Source organism: Calliopsis andreniformis, unplaced genomic scaffold, assembly GCF_051401765.1.
Source record: "Calliopsis andreniformis isolate RMS-2024a unplaced genomic scaffold, iyCalAndr_principal scaffold0007, whole genome shotgun sequence".
NCBI classification, from domain to species: domain Eukaryota; kingdom Metazoa; phylum Arthropoda; class Insecta; order Hymenoptera; family Andrenidae; genus Calliopsis; species Calliopsis andreniformis.
In genome coordinates, this window is record NW_027480425.1 from 3,801,435 (window position 1) to 3,825,562 (window position 24,128).

Genomic DNA, 24,128 nt, shown 5'->3' on the forward strand with positions numbered 1-24,128 from the left:
TTATTTTGTGTTTAATGCTTCGGCCGTTGACTTCTAAGGCCCCAACTGTTTGATATGGTGGAGCAACGCCCTAGAGTGAAGCCTATGTTGACCGGAACGTAGAAATGACCATCACTTTCACACGGGTTGCAATTATTCCTGTTATAGGATGGAAAGACTGTTGTATTTTTATTGTATTTTATACTTCAGGCGTTGAGTTCTGAGGCCGTAGCTATTCGATGTGGTCAAAGAACGCCGTACAGTGAAGCCTAGGTTGCCCGGAACGTAGAACATACCATTACCTTCACACTGGTTGCAATTATTCCTGTTACACGATGGAAAAACTGTTGCATCTTTATTGTATTTTATGCTTCTGGCGTTGACTTCTAAGGCCCTACCTATTTAATCTGGTAGAGCACCGCCCTAGAGTGAAGCATAGGTTGCCCGGAACGTAGAACATACCATTACCTTCACACTGGTTGCAATTATTCCTGTTATACGATGGAAAAACTGTTGCATCTTTATTGTACTTTATGCTTCTGGCGTTGACTTCTAAGGCCCTAGCTATTCGGTTTGGTGGAGCAACGCCCTAGAGTAGAACCTAGGTTGCCCGGTACGTAGAAACGACCATTACTTTCACACTGTTTGCAAATATACATTATATATGATGGAAAATCTGTTGTATTTGTGTTGTATTTTGTGCTTCTGGCGTTGACTTCTTTGGCCCTAACTATTTGATCTTGTGGAGCATCTCCCTAGAGTGAAGCCTAGGTTGCCCGAAACGTAGAAATGACCATAACTTCCACACTGGTTGCAATTATTCGCTTTATACGTTGGAAAAGCTGTTGTATTTATATCGTATTTTATGCTTCTGGCGTTGACTTCTTAGGCCCTAACTGTTCCATCTGGTGGAACAACGCCCTAGGGTAAAGCCCAGGTTGCGCGGACCGTAGAAATGACCATAACTTTCACACTGGTAGCAATTATTAGTTTTATACGATGGAAAAACTGTTTTATTTATTTTGTATTTTATGCTTCAGGCGTTGACTTCTAAGGCCCTAACTATTCGATCTGGTGGAGCAAGTCTCTAGAGTGAAGCCTAGGTTGCCCGGAAGGTAGAAATGACCATAACTTTCACACTGGTTGCTATCATTCGTTTTATACGATGGAAAGACTGTTATATTTATATTGTATTTTATGCTTCTGGCGTTGACTTCTTAAGGCCTAACTTTTCGATCTGGTGGAACAACGCCCTAGAGTGAAGCCTAGGTTACCTGGAACGTAGAAATGGCCATCACTTTCAAACTGTTTGCAGTTATTCCTGTTATATGTTGGAAAAACTGTTGTATTTTTATTGCATCTTATGCTTCGGTCATTGACTTTTAAGGACCTAACTATTCAATCTGTTGGAGCAACGCTGTAGAGTGAATCCTAGGTTGCCCGGAACGTAGAAATGACAATTACATTCACACTGTTTGCTATTATTCCTGTTATACGATGGAAAAACTGTTGTATTTTTATTGTATTCTATGCTTCTGGCGTTTAATTCTAAGTCACTAGCTATTTGATCTGGTGGAGCAACGACCTAGAGTGAAGCCTAGGTTGCCCGGAACGTAGAAATGACCATTACTTTCACACTGTTTGCTATTATTCATTTTGTACGATGGAAAAGCTGTTGTATTTATATTGTATTTTATGCCTCTGGCGTTGACTTCTAAGGCCGTAGCTATTAGATGTGGTGGAGCAACGCCCTGGAGTGGCGCCTAGGTTGCCCGGTACTTAGAAATGACCATTACATTCACACTGTTTGCTATCATTCCTGTTATACGAGGGAAAAACTGCTGTATTTTTATTGTATTCTATGCTTCTGGCGTTGACTTCTAAGGTACTAACTATTCGATCTGGTGGAGCGACGCCCTAGAGTGAAGCCTAGGTTGCCCGGAACGAAGAAATGACCATCACTTTCAAACTGGTTGCAATTATTCGTTTTATACGATGGTAAAGCTGTTGTATTTATATAGTATTTTATGCTTCTGGCGTTGACTTCTTAGGACATAACTATTCAATCTGTTGGAGCAACGCCCTAGGGTGAAGTCTAGGTTGCCCGGAAAGTAGAAATGACCACATCTTCAATACTGGTTGCAATTATTCGTTTTATAAGATGAAAAAACTGTTGTATTTATATTGTATTTTATGCTTCTGGCGTTCACTTCTTAGGTCCTAACTATTCGATCTGGTGGAACAACGCCCTAGGGTGAAGCCTAGGTTGCCCGGAACGTAGAAATGACCATAACTTTCACACTGGTTGCAATTATTCATTTTATACGATGGAAAAACTGTTGTACTTATTTTGTATTTTATTCTTATGGCGTTGAATTCTAAGTCCCTAGCTATTCGATCTGGTGGAGCAACGCCCTAGCGTGAAACCTAGGTTACCCGGAACGTAGAAACGACCAGTACTTTCATACTGTTTGCAGTTATTCCTGTTATACGATGGAAAAACTTTTGCATCTTTATTTATTTTATGCTTCTGGCGTTGACTTCTAAGGCCCTAGCTATACGGTTTGGTGGAGCAACGCCCTAGAGTAGAACCTAGGTTGCCCGGTACGTAGAAATGACCATTACCTTCACACTGTTTGCAAATATACATTATATATGGTGGAAAATCTGTTGTATTTGTGTTGTATTTTGTGCTTCTGGCGTTGACTTCTTAGGCCCTAGCTATTTGATCTTGTGGAGCATCTCCCTAGAGTGAAGCCTAGGTTGCCCGAAACGTAGAAATGACCATAACTTCCACACTGGTTGCAATTATTCGCTTTATACGTTGGAAAAGCTGTTGTATTTATATCGTATTTTATGCTTCTGGCGTTGACTTCTAAGGCCCTAACTAGTCGATCTGGTGGAGCAAGTCTCTAGAGTGATGCCTAGGTTGCCCGGAACGTAGAAATGACCATTGCTTTCACAATGTTTGCAATTATTCCTGTTATACGATGGAAAAACTGTTGTATTTTTATTGTATTCTATGCTTCTGGCGCTTAATTCTAATTCGCTAGCTATTTGATCTGGTGGAGCAACGACCTGGAGTGAAGCCTAGGTTGCCCGGAACGTAGAAATGACCATTACTTTCACACTGTTTGCTATTATTCATTTTGTACGATGGAAAAGCTGTTGTATTTATATTGTATTTTATGCCTCTGGCGTTGACTTCTAAGGCCGTAGCTATTAGATGTGGTGGAGCAACGCCCTAGAGTGACGCCTACGTTGCCCGGAACGTAGAAATGACCATTACTTTCACAATGTTTGCAACTACTCATTATATACGATGGAATAACTGTTGTACTTATGTTGTGTTTTATCGTTCTAGAGTTGAATTCTAAGTCCCTAGCTACTCGATCTGGTAGAGCAACGCCCTAGAGGGAAACCTAGGTTATCCGGAACGTAGAAATGACCAGTACATTCACACTGGTTGCTATTATTCGTTCTATACAATGGAAAAACTGTTATATTTATATTGTATTTTATGCTTCTGGCGTTGACTTCTTTGGCCCTAACTGTTCGATATAGTGGAACAACGCCCTAGAGTGAAGCCTAGGTTGCTCGGAACGTAGAAATGAACATTACTTTCACACTGGTTGCAATTATTCCTGTTATACGATGGAAAAACTGTTCTATTTATTTTGTATTTTATGCTTCTGCCGCTGTCTTCTAAGGCACTTACTGTTTGATCTGGTGGAGCAACGACCTATAGTGACGCCTAGGGTTCTCGGAACGTAGAAATGACCATCACTTTCAAACTGGTTGCAATTATTCCTGTTATATGATGGAAACACTGATGTATTTTTTTTGCATTTTATGGTTGGGGCGTTGACTTCTAAGTCCCTAACTATTCAATCTGTTGGAGCAACGCCCTAGGGTGAAGCCTAGGTTGCTCGCAAAGGAGAAATGACGATAAGTTTCATACTGGTGGCAATTATTCGTTTTATACGGTGGAAAAACTGTTGTATTTATATTGTATTTTAAGCTTCTGGCATTGACTTCTCAGGCCCTAGCTTTTCGATCTAGTGGAGCAACGCCCTAGAATGAAGCCTAGATTGCCCGGAACGTAGAAATGACCATCACTTTCAAACTGGTTGCAATTAATCCTGTTATACGATGGAAAAACTGTTGTATTTTTATTGCATTTTATGCTTCGGGCATTGCCTTCTAAGGCCCAAACTACACAATCCGTTGGAGCAACGCCCCAGGGTGAAGCCTAGGTTGCCCGGAAAGTAGAAATGACCATAACTTTCATACTGGTTGCAATTATTCGTTTTATATGATGGAAAAACTGTTGTATTTATATTGTATTTTTGCTTCTGGCGATCACTTCTTAGGCCCGAACTATTCGATCTGGTGGAACAACGCCCTAGGTTGAAGCCTAGGTTGCCCGGAACGTAGAAATGACCATAACTTTTACACTGGTAGCAATTATTCGTTTTATACAATGGAAAAACTGTTCTATTTATTTTGTATTTTATGCTTCGGGCGCTGTCTTCTAAGGCACTTACTGTTTGATCTGGTGGAGCAACGACCTATAGTGACGCCTAGGGTTCTCGGAACGTAGAAATGACCATCACTTTCAAACTGGTTGCAATTATTCCTGTTATATGATGGAAACACTGTTGTATTTTTTTTGCATTTTATGGTTGGGGCGTTGACTTCTAAGTCCCTAACTATTCAATCTGTTGGAGCAACGCCCTAGGGTGAAGCCTAGGTTGCTCGGAAAGGAGAAATGACCATAACTTTTACACTGGTAGCAATTATTCGTTTTATACAATGGAAAAACTCTTCTATTTATCTTGTATTTTATGCTTCAGGCGTCGACTTCTAAGGCCCTAACTGTTTGATCTGGTGGAGCAACGCCCTAGAGTGAAGCCTACGATGCCCGGTACGTAGAAATGACCATCACTTTCAAACTGGTTGCAATTATTCGTTTTATACGATGGAAAAGCTGTTGTATTTATATCGTATTTTATGCTTCTGGCGTTGACTTCTTAGGCCCTAACTATTCCATCAGGTGGAACAACGCCCTAGGGTGAAGCCTAGGATGGCCGGAAAGTAGAAATGACCATAACTTTCACACTGGTAGCAATAATTCGTTTTATACGATGGAAAAGCTGATGTATTTATATCGTATTTTATGCTTCTGGCGTTGACTTCTTAGGCCCTAACTATTCCATCATGTGGAACAACGCCCTAGGGTGAAGCCTAGGTTGCCCGGAAAGTAGAAATGACCATAACTTTCACACGGGTTGCAATTATTCCTGTTATATGATGGAAAAACTGTTGTATTTTTATTGCATTCTATGCTTTGGGCATTGACTTCTAATGCCCTAACTATTCAATCTGTTGGAGCAACGCCCTAGGGTGAAGCCTAGGTTGCCCGGAATGTAGAAATGACCATAACTTTCATACTAGTTGCAATTATTCGTTTTATATGATGGAAAAACTGTTGTATTTATAATGTATTTTATGCTTCGGGCATTGACTTCTAAGGCCCTAACTATTCGATCTGGTGGAGCAACGCCCTAGAGTGAAGCCTAGGTTGCCCGGAACGTAGAATTGGCCATCACTTTCAAACTAGTTGCAATTATTCCTGTTATATGATGGAAAATCTGTTGTATTTTTATTGCATTTTATGCTTCGGGCATTGACTTGTAAGGTCCTAACTATTCAATCTGTTGGAGCAACGACCCAGGGTGAAGCCTAGGTTGCCCGGAAAGTAGAAATGACCATAACTTTCACACTGGTTGCAATTATTCGTTTTATACGATGGAAAAGCTGTTGCATCCTTATTGTATTTTATTCTTCTGGCGTTGACTTCTAAGGCCGTAGCTATTAGATGTGGTGGAGCAACGCCCTACAATGACGCCTAGGTTGCCCGGAACGTAGAAATGACCATTACTTTCACAATGTTTGCAATTATTCATTTTACACGATGGAAAAACTGTTATATTCAAATTTTATTTTATGCTTCTGGCGTTGACTTCCAAGGTACTAACTATTCGAGCTGGTGGACCAATGCCCTAGGGTGAAGCCCAGGTTGGCCGGAATGTAGAAATGTCCATAACTTTCACACTGGTTGCAATTATTCGTTTTATACGATTGAAAAGCTGTTGTATTTATATTGTATTTTATGCTTCTGGCGATGACTTCTTAGGCCCTAACTATTCGATCTGGTGGAGCAACGCCCTAGAGTGAAGACTAGATTGCCCGGAACATGGAAATGACCATTACTTTCACACTGTTTGCAAATATACATTATATACGATGGAAAAGCTGTTGTATTTATATTGTGTTTTATGCTTCTGGCGTTGACTTCTTAGGCCCTAACTATTTAATCTGGTAGAGCACCGCCCTAGAGTGAAGCATAGGTTGCCCGGAACATGGAAATGACCATTACTTTACCACTGTTTGCAAATACACATTATATACAATGGAAAAACTATTCTATTTATTTTGTGTTTAATGCTTCGGCCGTTGACTTCTAAGGCCCCAACTGTTTGATATGGTGGAGCAACGCCCTAGAGTGAAGCCTATGTTGACCGGAACGTAGAAATGACCATCACTTTCACACGGGTTGCAATTATTCCTGTTATAGGATGGAAAGACTGTTGTATTTTTATTGTATTTTATACTTCAGGCGTTGAGTTCTGAGGCCGTAGCTATTCGATGTGGTCAAAGAACGCCGTACAGTGAAGCCTAGGTTGCCCGGAACGTAGAACATACCATTACCTTCACACTGGTTGCAATTATTCCTGTTACACGATGGAAAAACTGTTGCATCTTTACTGTATTTTATGCTTCTGGCGTTGACTTCTAAGGCCCTACCTATTTAATCTGGTAGAGCACCGCCCTAGAGTGAAGCATAGGTTGCCCGGAACGTAGAACATACCATTACCTTCACACTGGTTGCAATTATTCCTGTTATACGATGGAAAAACTGTTGCATCTTTATTGTACTTTATGCTTCTGGCGTTGACTTCTAAGGCCCTAGCTATTCGGTTTGGTGGAGCAACGCCCTACAGTAGAACCTAGGTTGCCCGGTACGTAGAAACGACCATTACTTTCACACTGTTTGCAAATATACATTATATATGATGGAAAATCTGTTGTATTTGTGTTGTATTTTGTTCTTCTGGCGTTGACTTCTTTGGCCCTAACTATTTGATCTTGTGGAGCATCTCCCTAGAGTGAAGCCTAGGTTGCCCGAAACGTAGAAATGACCATAACATCCACACTGGTTGCAATTATTCGCTTTATACGTTGGAAAAGCTGTTGTATTTATATCGTATTTTATGCTTCTGGCGTTGACTTCTTAGGCCCTAACTGTTCCATCTGGTGGAACAACGCCCTAGGGTAAAGCCCAGGTTGCGCGGACCGTAGAAATGACCATAACTTTCACACTGGTAGCAATTATTAGTTTTATACGATGGAAAAACTGTTTTATTTATTTTGTATTTTATGCTTCAGGCGTTGACTTCTAAGGCCCTAACTATTCGATCTGGTGGAGCAAGTCTCTAGAGTGAAGCCTAGGTTGCCCGGAAGGTAGAAATGACCATAACTTTCACACTGGTTGCTATCATTCGTTTTATACGATGGAAAGACTGTTATATTTATATTGTATTTTATGCTTCTGGCGTTGACTTCTTAAGGCCTAACTTTTCGATCTGGTGGAACAACGCCCTAGAGTGAAGCCTAGGTTACCTGGAACGTAGAAATGGCCATCACTTTCAAACTGTTTGCAGTTATTCCTGTTATATGTTGGAAAAACTGTTGTATTTTTATTGCATCTTATGCTTCGGTCATTGACTTTTAAGGACCTAACTATTCAATCTGTTGGAGCAACGCTGTAGAGTGAATCCTAGGTTGCCCGGAACGTAGAAATGACAATTACATTCACACTGTTTGCTATTATTCCTGTTATACGATGGAAAAACTGTTGTATTTTTATTGTATTCTATGCTTCTGGCGTTTAATTCTAAGTCACTAGCTATTTGATCTGGTGGAGCAACGACCTAGAGTGAAGCCTAGGTTGCCCGGAACGTAGAAATGACCATTACTTTCACACTGTTTGCTATTATTCATTTTGTACGATGGAAAAGCTGTTGTATTTATATTGTATTTTATGCCTCTGGCGTTGACTTCTAAGGTCGTAGCTATTAGATGTGGTGGAGCAACGCCCTGGAGTGGCGCCTAGGTTGCCCGGTACTTAGAAATGACCATTACATTCACACTGTTTGCTATCATTCCTGTTATACGAGGGAAAAACTGCTGTATTTTTATTGTATTCTATGCTTCTGGCGTTGACTTCTAAGGTACTAACTATTCGATCTGGTGGAGCGACGCCCTAGAGTGAAGCCTAGGTTGCCCGGAACGAAGAAATGACCATCACTTTCAAACTGGTTGCAATTATTCGTTTTATACGATGGTAAAGCTGTTGTATTTATATAGTATTTTATGCTTCTGGCGTTGACTTCTTAGGACATAACTATTCAATCTGTTGGAGCAACGCCCTAGGGTGAAGTCTAGGTTGCCCGGAAAGTAGAAATGACCACATCTTCAATACTGGTTGCAATTATTCGTTTTATAAGATGAAAAAACTGTTGTATTTATATTGTATTTTATGCTTCTGGCGTTCACTTCTTAGGTCCTAACTATTCGATCTGGTGGAACAACGCCCTAGGGTGAAGCCTAGGTTGCCCGGAACGTAGAAATGACCATAACTTTCACACTGGTTGCAATTATTCATTTTATACGATGGAAAAACTGTTGTACTTATTTTGTATTTTATTCTTATGGCGTTGAATTCTAAGTCCCTAGCTATTCGATCTGGTGGAGCAACGCCCTAGCGTGAAACCTAGGTTACCCGGAACGTAGAAACGACCAGTACTTTCATACTGTTTGCAGTTATTCCTGTTATACGATGGAAAAACTTTTGCATCTTTATTTATTTTATGCTTCTGGCGTTGACTTCTAAGGCCCTAGCTATACGGTTTGGTGGAGCAACGCCCTAGAGTAGAACCTAGGTTGCCCGGTACGTAGAAATGACCATTACCTTCACACTGTTTGCAAATATACATTATATATGGTGGAAAATCTGTTGTATTTGTGTTGTATTTTGTGCTTCTGGCGTTGACTTCTTAGGCCCTAGCTATTTGATCTTGTGGAGCATCTCCCTAGAGTGAAGCCTAGGTTGCCCGAAACGTAGAAATGACCATAACTTCCACACTGGTTGCAATTATTCGCTTTATACGTTGGAAAAGCTGTTGTATTTATATCGTATTTTATGCTTCTGGCGTTGACTTCTAAGGCCCTAACTAGTCGATCTGGTGGAGCAAGTCTCTAGAGTGATGCCTAGGTTGCCCGGAACGTAGAAATGACCATTGCTTTCACAATGTTTGCAATTATTCCTGTTATACGATGGAAAAACTGTTGTATTTTTATTGTATTCTATGCTTCTGGCGCTTAATTCTAATTCGCTAGCTATTTGATCTGGTGGAGCAACGACCTGGAGTGAAGCCTAGGTTGCCCGGAACGTAGAAATGACCATTACTTTCACACTGTTTGCTATTATTCATTTTGTACGATGGAAAAGCTGTTGTATTTATATTGTATTTTATGCCTCTGGCGTTGACTTCTAAGGCCGTAGCTATTAGATGTGGTGGAGCAACGCCCTAGAGTGACGCCTACGTTGCCCGGAACGTAGAAATGACCATTACTTTCACAATGTTTGCAACTACTCATTATATACGATGGAATAACTGTTGTACTTATGTTGTGTTTTATCGTTCTAGAGTTGAATTCTAAGTCCCTAGCTACTCGATCTGGTAGAGCAACGCCCTAGAGGGAAACCTAGGTTATCCGGAACGTAGAAATGACCAGTACATTCACACTGGTTGCTATTATTCGTTCTATACAATGGAAAAACTGTTATATTTATATTGTATTTTATGCTTCTGGCGTTGACTTCTTTGGCCCTAACTGTTCGATATAGTGGAACAACGCCCTAGAGTGAAGCCTAGGTTGCTCGGAACGTAGAAATGAACATTACTTTCACACTGGTTGCAATTATTCCTGTTATACGATGGAAAAACTGTTCTATTTATTTTGTATTTTATGCTTCTGCCGCTGTCTTCTAAGGCACTTACTGTTTGATCTGGTGGAGCAACGACCTATAGTGACGCCTAGGGTTCTCGGAACGTAGAAATGACCATCACTTTCAAACTGGTTGCAATTATTCCTGTTATATGATGGAAACACTGATGTATTTTTTTTGCATTTTATGGTTGGGGCGTTGACTTCTAAGTCCCTAACTATTCAATCTGTTGGAGCAACGCCCTAGGGTGAAGCCTAGGTTGCTCGCAAAGGAGAAATGACGATAAGTTTCATACTGGTGGCAATTATTCGTTTTATACGGTGGAAAAACTGTTGTATTTATATTGTATTTTAAGCTTCTGGCATTGACTTCTCAGGCCCTAGCTTTTCGATCTAGTGGAGCAACGCCCTAGAATGAAGCCTAGATTGCCCGGAACGTAGAAATGACCATCACTTTCAAACTGGTTGCAATTAATCCTGTTATACGATGGAAAAACTGTTGTATTTTTATTGCATTTTATGCTTCGGGCATTGCCTTCTAAGGCCCAAACTACACAATCCGTTGGAGCAACGCCCCAGGGTGAAGCCTAGGTTGCCCGGAAAGTAGAAATGACCATAACTTTCATACTGGTTGCAATTATTCGTTTTATATGATGGAAAAACTGTTGTATTTATATTGTATTTTTGCTTCTGGCGATCACTTCTTAGGCCCGAACTATTCGATCTGGTGGAACAACGCCCTAGGTTGAAGCCTAGGTTGCCCGGAACGTAGAAATGACCATAACTTTTACACTGGTAGCAATTATTCGTTTTATACAATGGAAAAACTGTTCTATTTATTTTGTATTTTATGCTTCGGGCGCTGTCTTCTAAGGCACTTACTGTTTGATCTGGTGGAGCAACGACCTATAGTGACGCCTAGGGTTCTCGGAACGTAGAAATGACCATCACTTTCAAACTGGTTGCAATTATTCCTGTTATATGATGGAAACACTGTTGTATTTTTTTTGCATTTTATGGTTGGGGCGTTGACTTCTAAGTCCCTAACTATTCAATCTGTTGGAGCAACGCCCTAGGGTGAAGCCTAGGTTGCTCGGAAAGGAGAAATGACCATAACTTTTACACTGGTAGCAATTATTCGTTTTATACAATGGAAAAACTCTTCTATTTATCTTGTATTTTATGCTTCAGGCGTCGACTTCTAAGGCCCTAACTGTTTGATCTGGTGGAGCAACGCCCTAGAGTGAAGCCTACGATGCCCGGTACGTAGAAATGACCATCACTTTCAAACTGGTTGCAATTATTCGTTTTATACGATGGAAAAGCTGTTGTATTTATATCGTATTTTATGCTTCTGGCGTTGACTTCTTAGGCCCTAACTATTCCATCAGGTGGAACAACGCCCTAGGGTGAAGCCTAGGATGGCCGGAAAGTAGAAATGACCATAACTTTCACACTGGTAGCAATAATTCGTTTTATACGATGGAAAAGCTGATGTATTTATATCGTATTTTATGCTTCTGGCGTTGACTTCTTAGGCCCTAACTATTCCATCATGTGGAACAACGCCCTAGGGTGAAGCCTAGGTTGCCCGGAAAGTAGAAATGACCATAACTTTCACACGGGTTGCAATTATTCCTGTTATATGATGGAAAAACTGTTGTATTTTTATTGCATTCTATGCTTTGGGCATTGACTTCTAATGCCCTAACTATTCAATCTGTTGGAGCAACGCCCTAGGGTGAAGCCTAGGTTGCCCGGAATGTAGAAATGACCATAACTTTCATACTAGTTGCAATTATTCGTTTTATATGATGGAAAAACTGTTGTATTTATAATGTATTTTATGCTTCGGGCATTGACTTCTAAGGCCCTAACTATTCGATCTGGTGGAGCAACGCCCTAGAGTGAAGCCTAGGTTGCCCGGAACGTAGAATTGGCCATCACTTTCAAACTAGTTGCAATTATTCCTGTTATATGATGGAAAATCTGTTGTATTTTTATTGCATTTTATGCTTCGGGCATTGACTTGTAAGGTCCTAACTATTCAATCTGTTGGAGCAACGACCCAGGGTGAAGCCTAGGTTGCCCGGAAAGTAGAAATGACCATAACTTTCACACTGGTTGCAATTATTCGTTTTATACGATGGAAAAGCTGTTGCATCTTTATTGTATTTTATTCTTCTGGCGTTGACTTCTAAGGCCGTAGCTATTAGATGTGGTGGAGCAACGCCCTACAATGACGCCTAGGTTGCCCGGAACGTAGAAATGACCATTACTTTCACAATGTTTGCAATTATTCATTTTACACGATGGAAAAACTGTTATATTCAAATTTTATTTTATGCTTCTGGCGTTGACTTCCAAGGTACTAACTATTCGAGCTGGTGGACCAATGCCCTAGGGTGAAGCCCAGGTTGGCCGGAATGTAGAAATGTCCATAACTTTCACACTGGTTGCAATTATTCGTTTTATACGATTGAAAAGCTGTTGTATTTATATTGTATTTTATGCTTCTGGCGATGACTTCTTAGGCCCTAACTATTCGATCTGGTGGAGCAACGCCCTAGAGTGAAGACTAGATTGCCCGGAACATGGAAATGACCATTACTTTCACACTGTTTGCAAATATACATTATATACGATGGAAAAGCTGTTGTATTTATATTGTGTTTTATGCTTCTGGCGTTGACTTCTTAGGCCCTAACTATTTAATCTGGTAGAGCACCGCCCTAGAGTGAAGCATAGGTTGCCCGGAACATGGAAATGACCATTACTTTACCACTGTTTGCAAATACACATTATATACAATGGAAAAACTATTCTATTTATTTTGTGTTTAATGCTTCGGCCGTTGACTTCTAAGGCCCCAACTGTTTGATATGGTGGAGCAACGCCCTAGAGTGAAGCCTATGTTGACCGGAACGTAGAAATGACCATCACTTTCACACGGGTTGCAATTATTCCTGTTATAGGATGGAAAGACTGTTGTATTTTTATTGTATTTTATACTTCAGGCGTTGAGTTCTGAGGCCGTAGCTATTCGATGTGGTCAAAGAACGCCGTACAGTGAAGCCTAGGTTGCCCGGAACGTAGAACATACCATTACCTTCACACTGGTTGCAATTATTCCTGTTACACGATGGAAAAACTGTTGCATCTTTACTGTATTTTATGCTTCTGGCGTTGACTTCTAAGGCCCTACCTATTTAATCTGGTAGAGCACCGCCCTAGAGTGAAGCATAGGTTGCCCGGAACGTAGAACATACCATTACCTTCACACTGGTTGCAATTATTCCTGTTATACGATGGAAAAACTGTTGCATCTTTATTGTACTTTATGCTTCTGGCGTTGACTTCTAAGGCCCTAGCTATTCGGTTTGGTGGAGCAACGCCCTAGAGTAGAACCTAGGTTGCCCGGTACGTAGAAACGACCATTACTTTCACACTGTTTGCAAATATACATTATATATGATGGAAAATCTGTTGTATTTGTGTTGTATTTTGTTCTTCTGGCGTTGACTTCTTTGGCCCTAACTATTTGATCTTGTGGAGCATCTCCCTAGAGTGAAGCCTAGGTTGCCCGAAACGTAGAAATGACCATAACATCCACACTGGTTGCAATTATTCGCTTTATACGTTGGAAAAGCTGTTGTATTTATATCGTATTTTATGCTTCTGGCGTTGACTTCTTAGGCCCTAACTGTTCCATCTGGTGGAACAACGCCCTAGGGTAAAGCCCAGGTTGCGCGGACCGTAGAAATGACCATAACTTTCACACTGGTAGCAATTATTAGTTTTATACGATGGAAAAACTGTTTTATTTATTTTGTATTTTATGCTTCAGGCGTTGACTTCTAAGGCCCTAACTATTCGATCTGGTGGAGCAAGTCTCTAGAGTGAAGCCTAGGTTGCCCGGAAGGTAGAAATGACCATAACTTTCACACTGGTTGCTATCATTCGTTTTATACGATGGAAAGACTGTTATATTTATATTGTATTTTATGCTTCTGGCGTTGACTTCTTAAGGCCTAACTTTTCGATCTGGTGGAACAACGCCCTAGAGTGAAGCCTAGGTTACCTGGAACGTAGAAATGGCCATCACTTTCAAACTGTTTGCAGTTATTCCTGTTATATGTTGGAAAAACTGTTGTATTTTTATTGCATCTTATGCTTCGGTCATTAACTTTTAAGGACCTAACTATTCAATCTGTTGGAGCAACGCTGTAGAGTGAATCCTAGGTTGCCCGGAACGTAGAAATGACAATTACATTCACACTGTTTGCTATTATTCCTGTTATACGATGGAAAAACTGTTGTATTTTTATTGTATTCTATGCTTCTGGCGTTTAATTCTAAGTCACTAGCTATTTGATCTGGTGGAGCAACGACCTAGAGTGAAGCCTAGGTTGCCCGGAACGTAGAAATGACCATTACTTTCACACTGTTTGCTATTATTCATTTTGTACGATGGAAAAGCTGTTGTATTTATATTGTATTTTATGCCTCTGGCGTTGACTTCTAAGGCCGTAGCTATTAGATGTGGTGGAGCAACGCCCTGGAGTGGCGCCTAGGTTGCCCGGTACTTAGAAATGACCATTACATTCACACTGTTTGCTATCATTCCTGTTATACGAGGGAAAAACTGCTGTATTTTTATTGTATTCTATGCTTCTGGCGTTGACTTCTAAGGTACTAACTATTCGATCTGGTGGAGCGACGCCCTAGAGTGAAGCCTAGGTTGCCCGGAACGAAGAAATGACCATCACTTTCAAACTGGTTGCAATTATTCGTTTTATACGATGGTAAAGCTGTTGTATTTATATAGTATTTTATGCTTCTGGCGTTGACTTCTTAGGACATAACTATTCAATCTGTTGGAGCAACGCCATAGGGTGAAGTCTAGGTTGCCCGGAAAGTAGAAATGACCACATCTTCAATACTGGTTGCAATTATTCGTTTTATAAGATGAAAAAACTGTTGTATTTATATTGTATTTTATGCTTCTGGCGTTCACTTCTTAGGTCCTAACTATTCGATCTGGTGGAACAACGCCCTAGGGTGAAGCCTAGGTTGCCCGGAACGTAGAAATGACCATAACTTTCACACTGGTTGCAATTATTCATTTTATACGATGGAAAAACTGTTGTACTTATTTTGTATTTTATTCTTATGGCGTTGAATTCTAAGTCCCTAGCTATTCGATCTGGTGGAGCAACGCCCTAGCGTGAAACCTAGGTTACCCGGAACGTAGAAACGACCAGTACTTTCATACTGTTTGCAGTTATTCCTGTTATACGATGGAAAAACTTTTGCATCTTTATTTATTTTATGCTTCTGGCGTTGACTTCTAAGGCCCTAGCTATACGGTTTGGTGGAGCAACGCCCTAGAGTAGAACCTAGGTTGCCCGGTACGTAGAAATGACCATTACCTTCACACTGTTTGCAAATATACATTATATATGGTGGAAAATCTGTTGTATTTGTGTTGTATTTTGTGCTTCTGGCGTTGACTTCTTAGGCCCTAGCTATTTGATCTTGTGGAGCATCTCCCTAGAGTGAAGCCTAGGTTGCCCGAAACGTAGAAATGACCATAACTTCCACACTGGTTGCAATTATTCGCTTTATACGTTGGAAAAGCTGTTGTATTTATATCGTATTTTATGCTTCTGGCGTTGACTTCTTAGGCCCTAACTGTTCCATCTGGTGGAACAACGCCGTAGGGTAAAGCCCAGGTTGCGCGGACCGTAGAAATGACCATAACTTTCACACTGGTAGCAATTATTAGTTTTATACGATGGAAAAACTGTTTTATTTATTTTGTATTTTATGCTTCAGGCGTTGACTTCTAAGGCCCTAACTATTCGATCTGGTGGAGCAAGTCTCTAGAGTGAAGCCTAGGTTGCCCGGAAGGTAGAAATGACCATAACTTTCACACTGGTTGCTATCATTCGTTTTATACGAGGGAAAAACTGCTGTATTTTTATTGTATTCTATGCTTCTGGCGTTGACTTCTAAGGTACTAACTATTCGATCTGGTGGAGCGACGCCCTAGAGTGAAGCCTAGGTTGCCCGGAACGAAGAAATGACCATCACTTTCAAACTGGTTGCAATTATTCATTTTGTACGATGGAAAAGCTGTTGTATTTATATTGTATTTTATGCCTCTGGCGTTGACTTCTAAGGCCGTAGCTATTAGATGTGGTGGAGCAACGCCCTGGAGTGGCGCCTAGGTTGCCCGGTACTTAGAAATGACCATTACATTCACACTGTTTGCTATCATTCCTGTTATACGAGGGAAAAACTGCTGTATTTTTATTGTATTCTATGCTTCTGGCGTTGACTTCTAAGGTACTAACTATTCGATCTGGTGGAACAACACCGTAGAGTGAAGCCTAGGTTGCCCGGAACGTAGAAATGACCATTACTTTCACACTGTTTGCAATTAATCCTTTTATACAATGGAAAAGCTGTTGTATTTATATCGTATTTTATGCTTCTGGCGTTGACATCTAAGGACCTAACTATTCGATCTGGTGGAGCAGAGCCCTAGAGTGAAGCCTAGGTTGCTCGGAATGTAGAAATGTCCATTACCTTCACACTGGTTGCAATCATTCGTTTTATACGATGGAAAAGCTGTTGTATTTATATTGTATTTTATGCCTCTGGCGTTGACTTCTAAGCCCGTAGCTATTATATGTGGTGGAGCAACGCCCTAGAGTGACGCCTAGGGTGCTCGGAACGTAGAAATGACCATTACTTTCACACTGGTTGCAATTATTCGTTTTATACGATGGAAAAACTGTTGTATTTGTATTGTATTTTATGCTTCTGGCGTTCCCTTCTTAGCCCTAACTATTCGATCTGGTGGAGCAACGCCCTAGAGTGAAGCCTAGGTTGCCCGGAACGTAGAAATGACCATCACTTTCAAACTGGTTGCAATTAATCCTGTTATACGGTGGAAAAACTGTTCTACTTATATTGTATTTAATGCTTCGGGCGTTGGCTTCTAAGGCCCTAACTGTTTGATCTGGTGGAGCAACGCCCTAGAGTGAAACCTAGGTTGCCCGGTACGTAGAAATGACCATCACTTTCAAACTGGTTGCAATTATTCGTTTTATACGATGGAAAAGCTGTTGTATTTATATCGTATTTTATGCTTCTGGCGTTGACTTCTTAGGCCCTAACTATGCCATCAGGTGGAACAACGCCCTAGGGTGAAGCCTAGGTTGCTCGGAAAGTAGAAATGACCATAAGTTTCATCCTGGTTGCAATTATTCGTTTTATACGATGGAAAAACTGTTGTATTTATATTGTATTTTATGCATCTGGCGTTGACTTCTAAGGCCCTAACTATTCAATCTGTTGGAGCAACGCGCTAGGGTGAAGCCTAGGTTGCCCGGAACGTAGAAATGACCATAACTTTCAAACTGGTTGCAATTAATCCTGTTATACGATGATAAACTATTCTATTTATTTTGTATTTAATGATTCTGGCGTTGACTTCTAAGGCCCTAGCTATTCGATCTAGTGGAGCAACGCCCTAGAGCGAAGCCTAGGTGATTCGGAACGTAGAAATGACCATCACTTTCAAACTGGTTGCAATTAACCCTGTTATACGATGGAAAAACTGTTGTATTTTTATTGCATTTTATGCTTCGGGCGTTGACTACTAAGGCCCTAACTATTCAGTCTGTTGGAGCAACGCCCTAGGGCGAAGCCTAGGTTGCCCGGAATGTAGAAATGACGTTAACTTTCATACTGGTTGCAGTTATTCGTTTTATACGATAGAAAAACTGTTAAAGTTATATTATATTTTATGCATCGGGCGTTGACGTCTAAGGCCCTAACTGTTTGATCTGGTGGAGCAACGCCCTAGAGTGAAACCTAGGTTGCCCGGAACGTAGAAATGACCACAACTTTCACACTGGTTGCTATTATTCGTTTTATACGATGGAAAAACTGTTATATTTATATTGTATTTTACTCTTCTGGCGTTCGCTTCTTAGGCCCGAACTATTCGATCTGGTGGAACAACGCCCTAGGGTGAAGCCTGGGTTGCCCGGAACGTAGAATTGACCATGACTTTTACACTGGTAGCAATTATTCGTTTTATACAATGGAAAAACTGTTCAATTTATTTTGTTTTTTATGCTTCGGGCGTTGACTTCTTAGGCCCTAACTATTCCATCAGGTGGAACAGCGCCCTAGGGTGAAGCCTAGGTTGCCCGGCAAGTAGAAATGACCATAACTTTCACACTGGCAGCAATTATTCGTTTTATACGATGGAATTACTGTTCTATTTATCTTGTATTTTATGCTTCGGGCGTTGACTTCTAAGGCCCTAACTATTCAATCTGTTGGAGCAACGCCCTAGGGTGAAGCCTAGGTTGCCCGGAAAGTAGAAATGACCATAACTTTCACGCTGGTAGCAATTATTCGTTTTATACAATGGAAAAACTGTTCTATTTATATTGTATTTTATTCTTCTGGCGTTCACTTCTTAGGCCCGAACTATCCGATCAGGTGGAACAACGCCCTAGGGTGAAACCTAGGTTGCTCGGAAAGTAGAAATGACCATAAGTTTCATACTGGTTGCAATTATTCGTCTTATACGAAGGAAAAACTGTAGCATTTATATTGTATTTTATGCTTCTGTCGTTGACTTCTAAGGCCCTAGCTATTCGATCTAGTGGAGCAACGCCCTAGAGCGAAGCCTAGGTGATTCGGAGCGTCGAAATGACCATCACTTTCAAACTGGTTGCAATTAACCCTGTTATACGATGGAAAAACTGTTGTATTTTTATTGCATTTTACGCCTCGGGCGTTGACTTCTAAGGCCCTAACTATTCAATCTGTTGGAGCAACGCCCTAGGGCGAAGCCTAGGTTGCCCGCAATGTAGAAATGACGTTAACTTTCATACTGGTTGCAGTTATTCGTTTTATACGATAGAAAAACTGTTGTAGTTATATTATATTTTATGCATCGGGCGTTGACGTCTAAGGCCCTAACTGTTTGATCTGGTGGAGCAACGCCCTAGAGTGAAACCTAGGTTGCCCGGAACGTAGAAATGACCACAACTTTCACACTGGTTGCTATATTCGTTTTATACGGTGGAAAAACTGTTATATTTATATTGTATTTTATTCTTCTGGCGTTCACTTCTTAGGCCCGAACTATTCGATCAGGTGGAACAACGCCCTAGGGTGAAGCCTAGGTTGCCCGGAAAGTAGAAATGACCATAACTTTCACACTGGCAGCAATTATTCGTTTTATACGATGGAAAAACTGTTCTATTTATCTTGTATTTTATGCCTCGGGCGTTGACTTCTAAGGCCCTAACTATTCGATCTGGTGGAGCAACGCCCTCGAGTGATGCGTAGGTTGCCCGGTACGTAGAAATGACCATCACTTTCAAACTGGTTGCAATTATTCCTGTTATATGATGGAAAAACTGTTGTATTTTTATTGCATTTCATGCTTCGGGCATTGACTTCTAAGGCCCTAACAATTCAATCTGTTGGAGCAACGCCCTAGGGTGAAGCCTAGGTTGCCCGGAAAGGAGAAATGACCATCACTTTCAAACTGGTTGCAATTATTCCTGTTATATGATGGAAACACTGTTGTATTTTTTTTGTATTTCATAGTTCGGGGGTTGACTTCTAAGGCCCTAACTGTTTGATCTGGTGGAGCAACGCCCTAGAGTGAAGCCTAGCTTGCCCGGAACGTAGAAATGACCATAACATTAACACTGGTTGCTATTATTCGCTTTATACGATGGAAAAACTGTTATATTTATATTGTATTTTATGCTTCTGGCGTTCACTTCTTAGGCCCTAACTATTCGATCTGGTGGAACAACAGCGTAGAGTGAAGCCTAGGTTGCCCGGAACGTAGAAATGACCATTACTTTCACACTGTTTGCAATTATTCCTTTTATACAATGGAAAAGCTGTTGTACTTATATTGTATTTTATGCCTCTGGCGTTGACTTCTAAGTCCGTAGCTATTAGATGTGGTGGAGCAACGCCCTAGAGTGACGCCTAGGGTGCTCGGAACGTAGAAATGACAATTACTTTCACACTGGTTGCAATTATTCGTTTTGTACGATGGAAAACTGTTGCATTTATATTGTATTTTATGCTTCTGGCGTTCACTTCTTAGGCCCTAACTATTCGATCTGGTGGAGCAACGCCCTAGAGTGAAGCCTAGGTTGCCCGGAACGTAGAAATGACCATCACTTTCAAACTGGTTGCAATTAATCCTGTTATACGATGGAAAAACTGTTGTATTTTTATTGCATTTTATGCTTCGGTCATTGCCTTCTAAGGCCCAAACTATTCAATCTGTTGGAGCAACGCCCCAGGGTGAAGCCTAGGTTGCCCGGAAAGTAGAAATGACCATAACTTTCATACTGGCAGCAATTATTCGTTTTATACGTTGGAATAACTGTTCTATTTATCTTGTATTTTATGCTTCGGGCGTTGACTTCTAAGGACCTAACTATTCGATCTGGTGGAGCAACGCCCTCGAGTGAAGCGTAGGTTGCCCGGTACGTAGAAATGACCATCACTTTCAAACTGGTTGCAATTATTCCTGTTATATGATGGAAAAACTGTTGTACTTTTATTGCATTTTATGCTTCGGCCATTGACTTCTAAGGCCCTAACAATTCAGTCTGTTGGAGCAACGCCCTAGGGTGAAGCCTAGGTTGCCTGGCAAGTAGAAATGACCATAACCTTCATACTGGATGCAATTATTCGTTTTATATGATGGAAAAACTGTTGTATTTATATTGTACTTTATGCTTCGGGCATTGACTTCTCAGGCCCTAACTATTCAATCTGTTAGAGCAACGCCCTATGATGAAGCCTAGGTTGCCCGGAAAGTAGAAATGACCATAACTTTCACACTGGTAGCAATTATTCGTTTTATACAATGGAAAAACTGTTCTATTTATTCTGTATTTTATGCTTCGGGCGTTGACTTCTAAGGCCCTAACCATTCAATCTGTTGGAGCAACGCCCTAGGGTGAAGCCTAGGTTGCGCGGAAAGTAGAAATGACCATCACTTTCAAACTGGATGCAATTAATCCTGTTATACGATGTAAAAACTGTTGTATTTTTATTGCATTTTATGCTTCGGGCATTGCCTTCTAAGGCCCAAACTATTCAATCTGTTGGAGCAACGCCCCAGGGTGAAGCCTAGGTTGCCCGGAAAGTAGAAATGACCATAACTTTCACGCTGGTAGCAATTATTCGTTTTATACAATGGAAAAACTGTTCTATTTATATTGTATTTTATTCTTCTGGCGTTCACTTCTTAGGCCCGAACTATCCGATCAGGTGGAACAACGCCCTAGGGTGAAACCTAGGTTGCTCGGAAAGTAGAAATGACCATAAGTTTCATACTGGTTGCAATTATTCGTCTTATACGAAGGAAAAACTGTAGCATTTATATTGTATTTTATGCTTCTGTCGTTGACTTCTAAGGCCCTAGCTATTCGATCTAGTGGAGCAACGCCCTAGAGCGAAGCCTAGGTGATTCGGAGCGTCGAAATGACCATCACTTTCAAACTGGTTGCAATTAACCCTGTTATACGATGGAAAAACTGTTGTATTTTTATTGCATTTTACGCCTCGGGCGTTGACTTCTAAGGCCCTAACTATTCAATCTGTTGGAGCAACGCCCTAGGGCGAAGCCTAGGTTGCCCGCAATGTAGAAATGACGTTAACTTTCATACTGGTTGCAGTTATTCGTTTTATACGATAGAAAAACTGTTGTAGTTATATTATATTTTATGCATCGGGCGTTGACGTCTAAGGCCCTAACTGTTTGATCTGGTGGAGCAACGCCCTAGAGTGAAACCTAGGTTGCCCGGAACGTAGAAATGACCACAACTTTCACACTGGTTGCTATATTCGTTTTATACGGTGGAAAAACTGTTATATTTATATTGTATTTTATGCTTCTGGCGTTCACTCCTTAGGTCCTAACTATTCGATCTGGTGGAACAACGGCCTAGGGTGAAGCCTAGGTTGCCTGGAACGCAGAAATGACCATCACCTTCACACGGGTTGCAATTATTCCTGTTATAGGATGGAAAAGATGTTGTATTTTTATTGTATTTTAGACTTCAGGTGTTGACTTCTGCGGCCGTAGCTATTCGATGTGGTGGAAGAACGCCATAGAGTGAAGCCTAGGTTGCCCGGAACGTAGAAATGACCATAAGTTTCATAGTGGTTGCAATTATTCGTTTTATAGGATGGAAAAGCTGTTGTATTTATATTGTATTCTATGCTTCTGGCGATCACTTCTTAGGCCCGAACTATTCGATCTGGTGGAACAACGCCCTAGGGTGAAGCCTAGGTAGCCCGGAACGTAGAAATGACCATAACTTTTACACTGGTAGCAATTATTCGTTTTATACAATGGAAAAACTCTTCTATTTATCTTGTATTTTATGCTTCGGGCGTTGACTTCTAAGGTCCTAACTGTTTGATCTGGTGGAGCAACGCCCTAGAGTGAAGCCTAGGTTGCCCGGTACGTAGAAATGACCATCACTTTCAAACTGGTTGCAATTATTCGTTTTATACGATGGAAAAGCTGTTGTATTTATATCGTATTTTATGCTTCTGGCGTTGACTTCTTAGGCCCTAACTATTCCACCAGGTGGAACAACGCCCTAGGGTGAAGCCTAGGTTGGCCGGAAAGTAGAAATGACCATAACTTTCACACTGGTAGCAATAATTCGTTTTATACGATGGAAAAGCTGTTGTATTTATATCGTATTTTATGCTTCCGGCGTTGACTTCTTAGGCCCTAACTATTCCATCATGTGGAACAACGCCCTAGGGTGAAGCCTAGGTTGCCCGGAACATGGAAATGACCACTACTTTCACACTGTTTGCAAATATACATTATATACGATGGAAAAGCTGTTGTATTTATATTGTGTTTTATGCTTCTGGCGATGACTTCTAAGGCCCTAACTATTCGATCTGGTGGAGCAACGCCCTAGAGTGAAGACTAGATTGCCCGGAACATGGAAATGACCATTACTTTCACACTGTTTGCAAATATACATTATATACGATGGAAAAGCTGTTGTATTTATATTGTGTTTTATGCTTCTGGCGATGACTTCTTAGGCCCTAACTATTCGATCTGGTGGAGCAACGCCCTAGAGTGAAGACTAGATTGCCCGGAACATGGAAATGACCATTACTTTCACACTGTTTGCAAATGTACATTATATACGATGGAAAAGCTGTTGTATTTATATTGTGTTTTATGCTTCTGGCGTTGACTTCTTAGGCCCTAACTATTTAATCTGGTAGAGCACCGCCCTAGAGTGAAGCATAGGTTGCCCGGAACAGGGAAATGACCATTACTTTCACACTGTTTGCAAATATACATTATATACAATGGAAAAACTGTTCTATTTATTTTGTGTTTAATGCTTCGGGCGTTGACTTCTAAGGCCCCAACTGTTTGATATGGTGGAGCAGCGCCCTAGAGTGAAGCCTATGTTGCCCGGAACGTAGAAATGACCATCACTTTCACACGGGTTGCAATTATTCCTGTTATAGGATGGAAAGACTGTTGTATTTTTATTGTATTTTATAGTTCACGCGTTGACTTCTGAGGCCGTAGCTATTCGATGTGGTCGAAGATCGCCGTACAGTGAAGCCTAGGTTGCCCGGAACGTAGAAATGACCATAAGTTTCATACTGGTTGCAATTATTCGTTTTATAGGATGGAAAAACTGTTGTATTTATATCGTATTTTATGCTTCTGGCGTTCACTTCTTAGGCCCTAACTATTCGATCTGGTGGAACAACGCCCTAGAGTGAAGCCTAGGTTGCCCGGAACGTAGAAATGACCATAACTTTTACACTGGCTGCTATCATTCGTTTTATACGATAGAAAAACTGTTATATTTATATTGTATTTTACGCTTCTGCCGTTGACTTCTTAGGCCCTAACTGTTCGATCTGGTGGAACAACG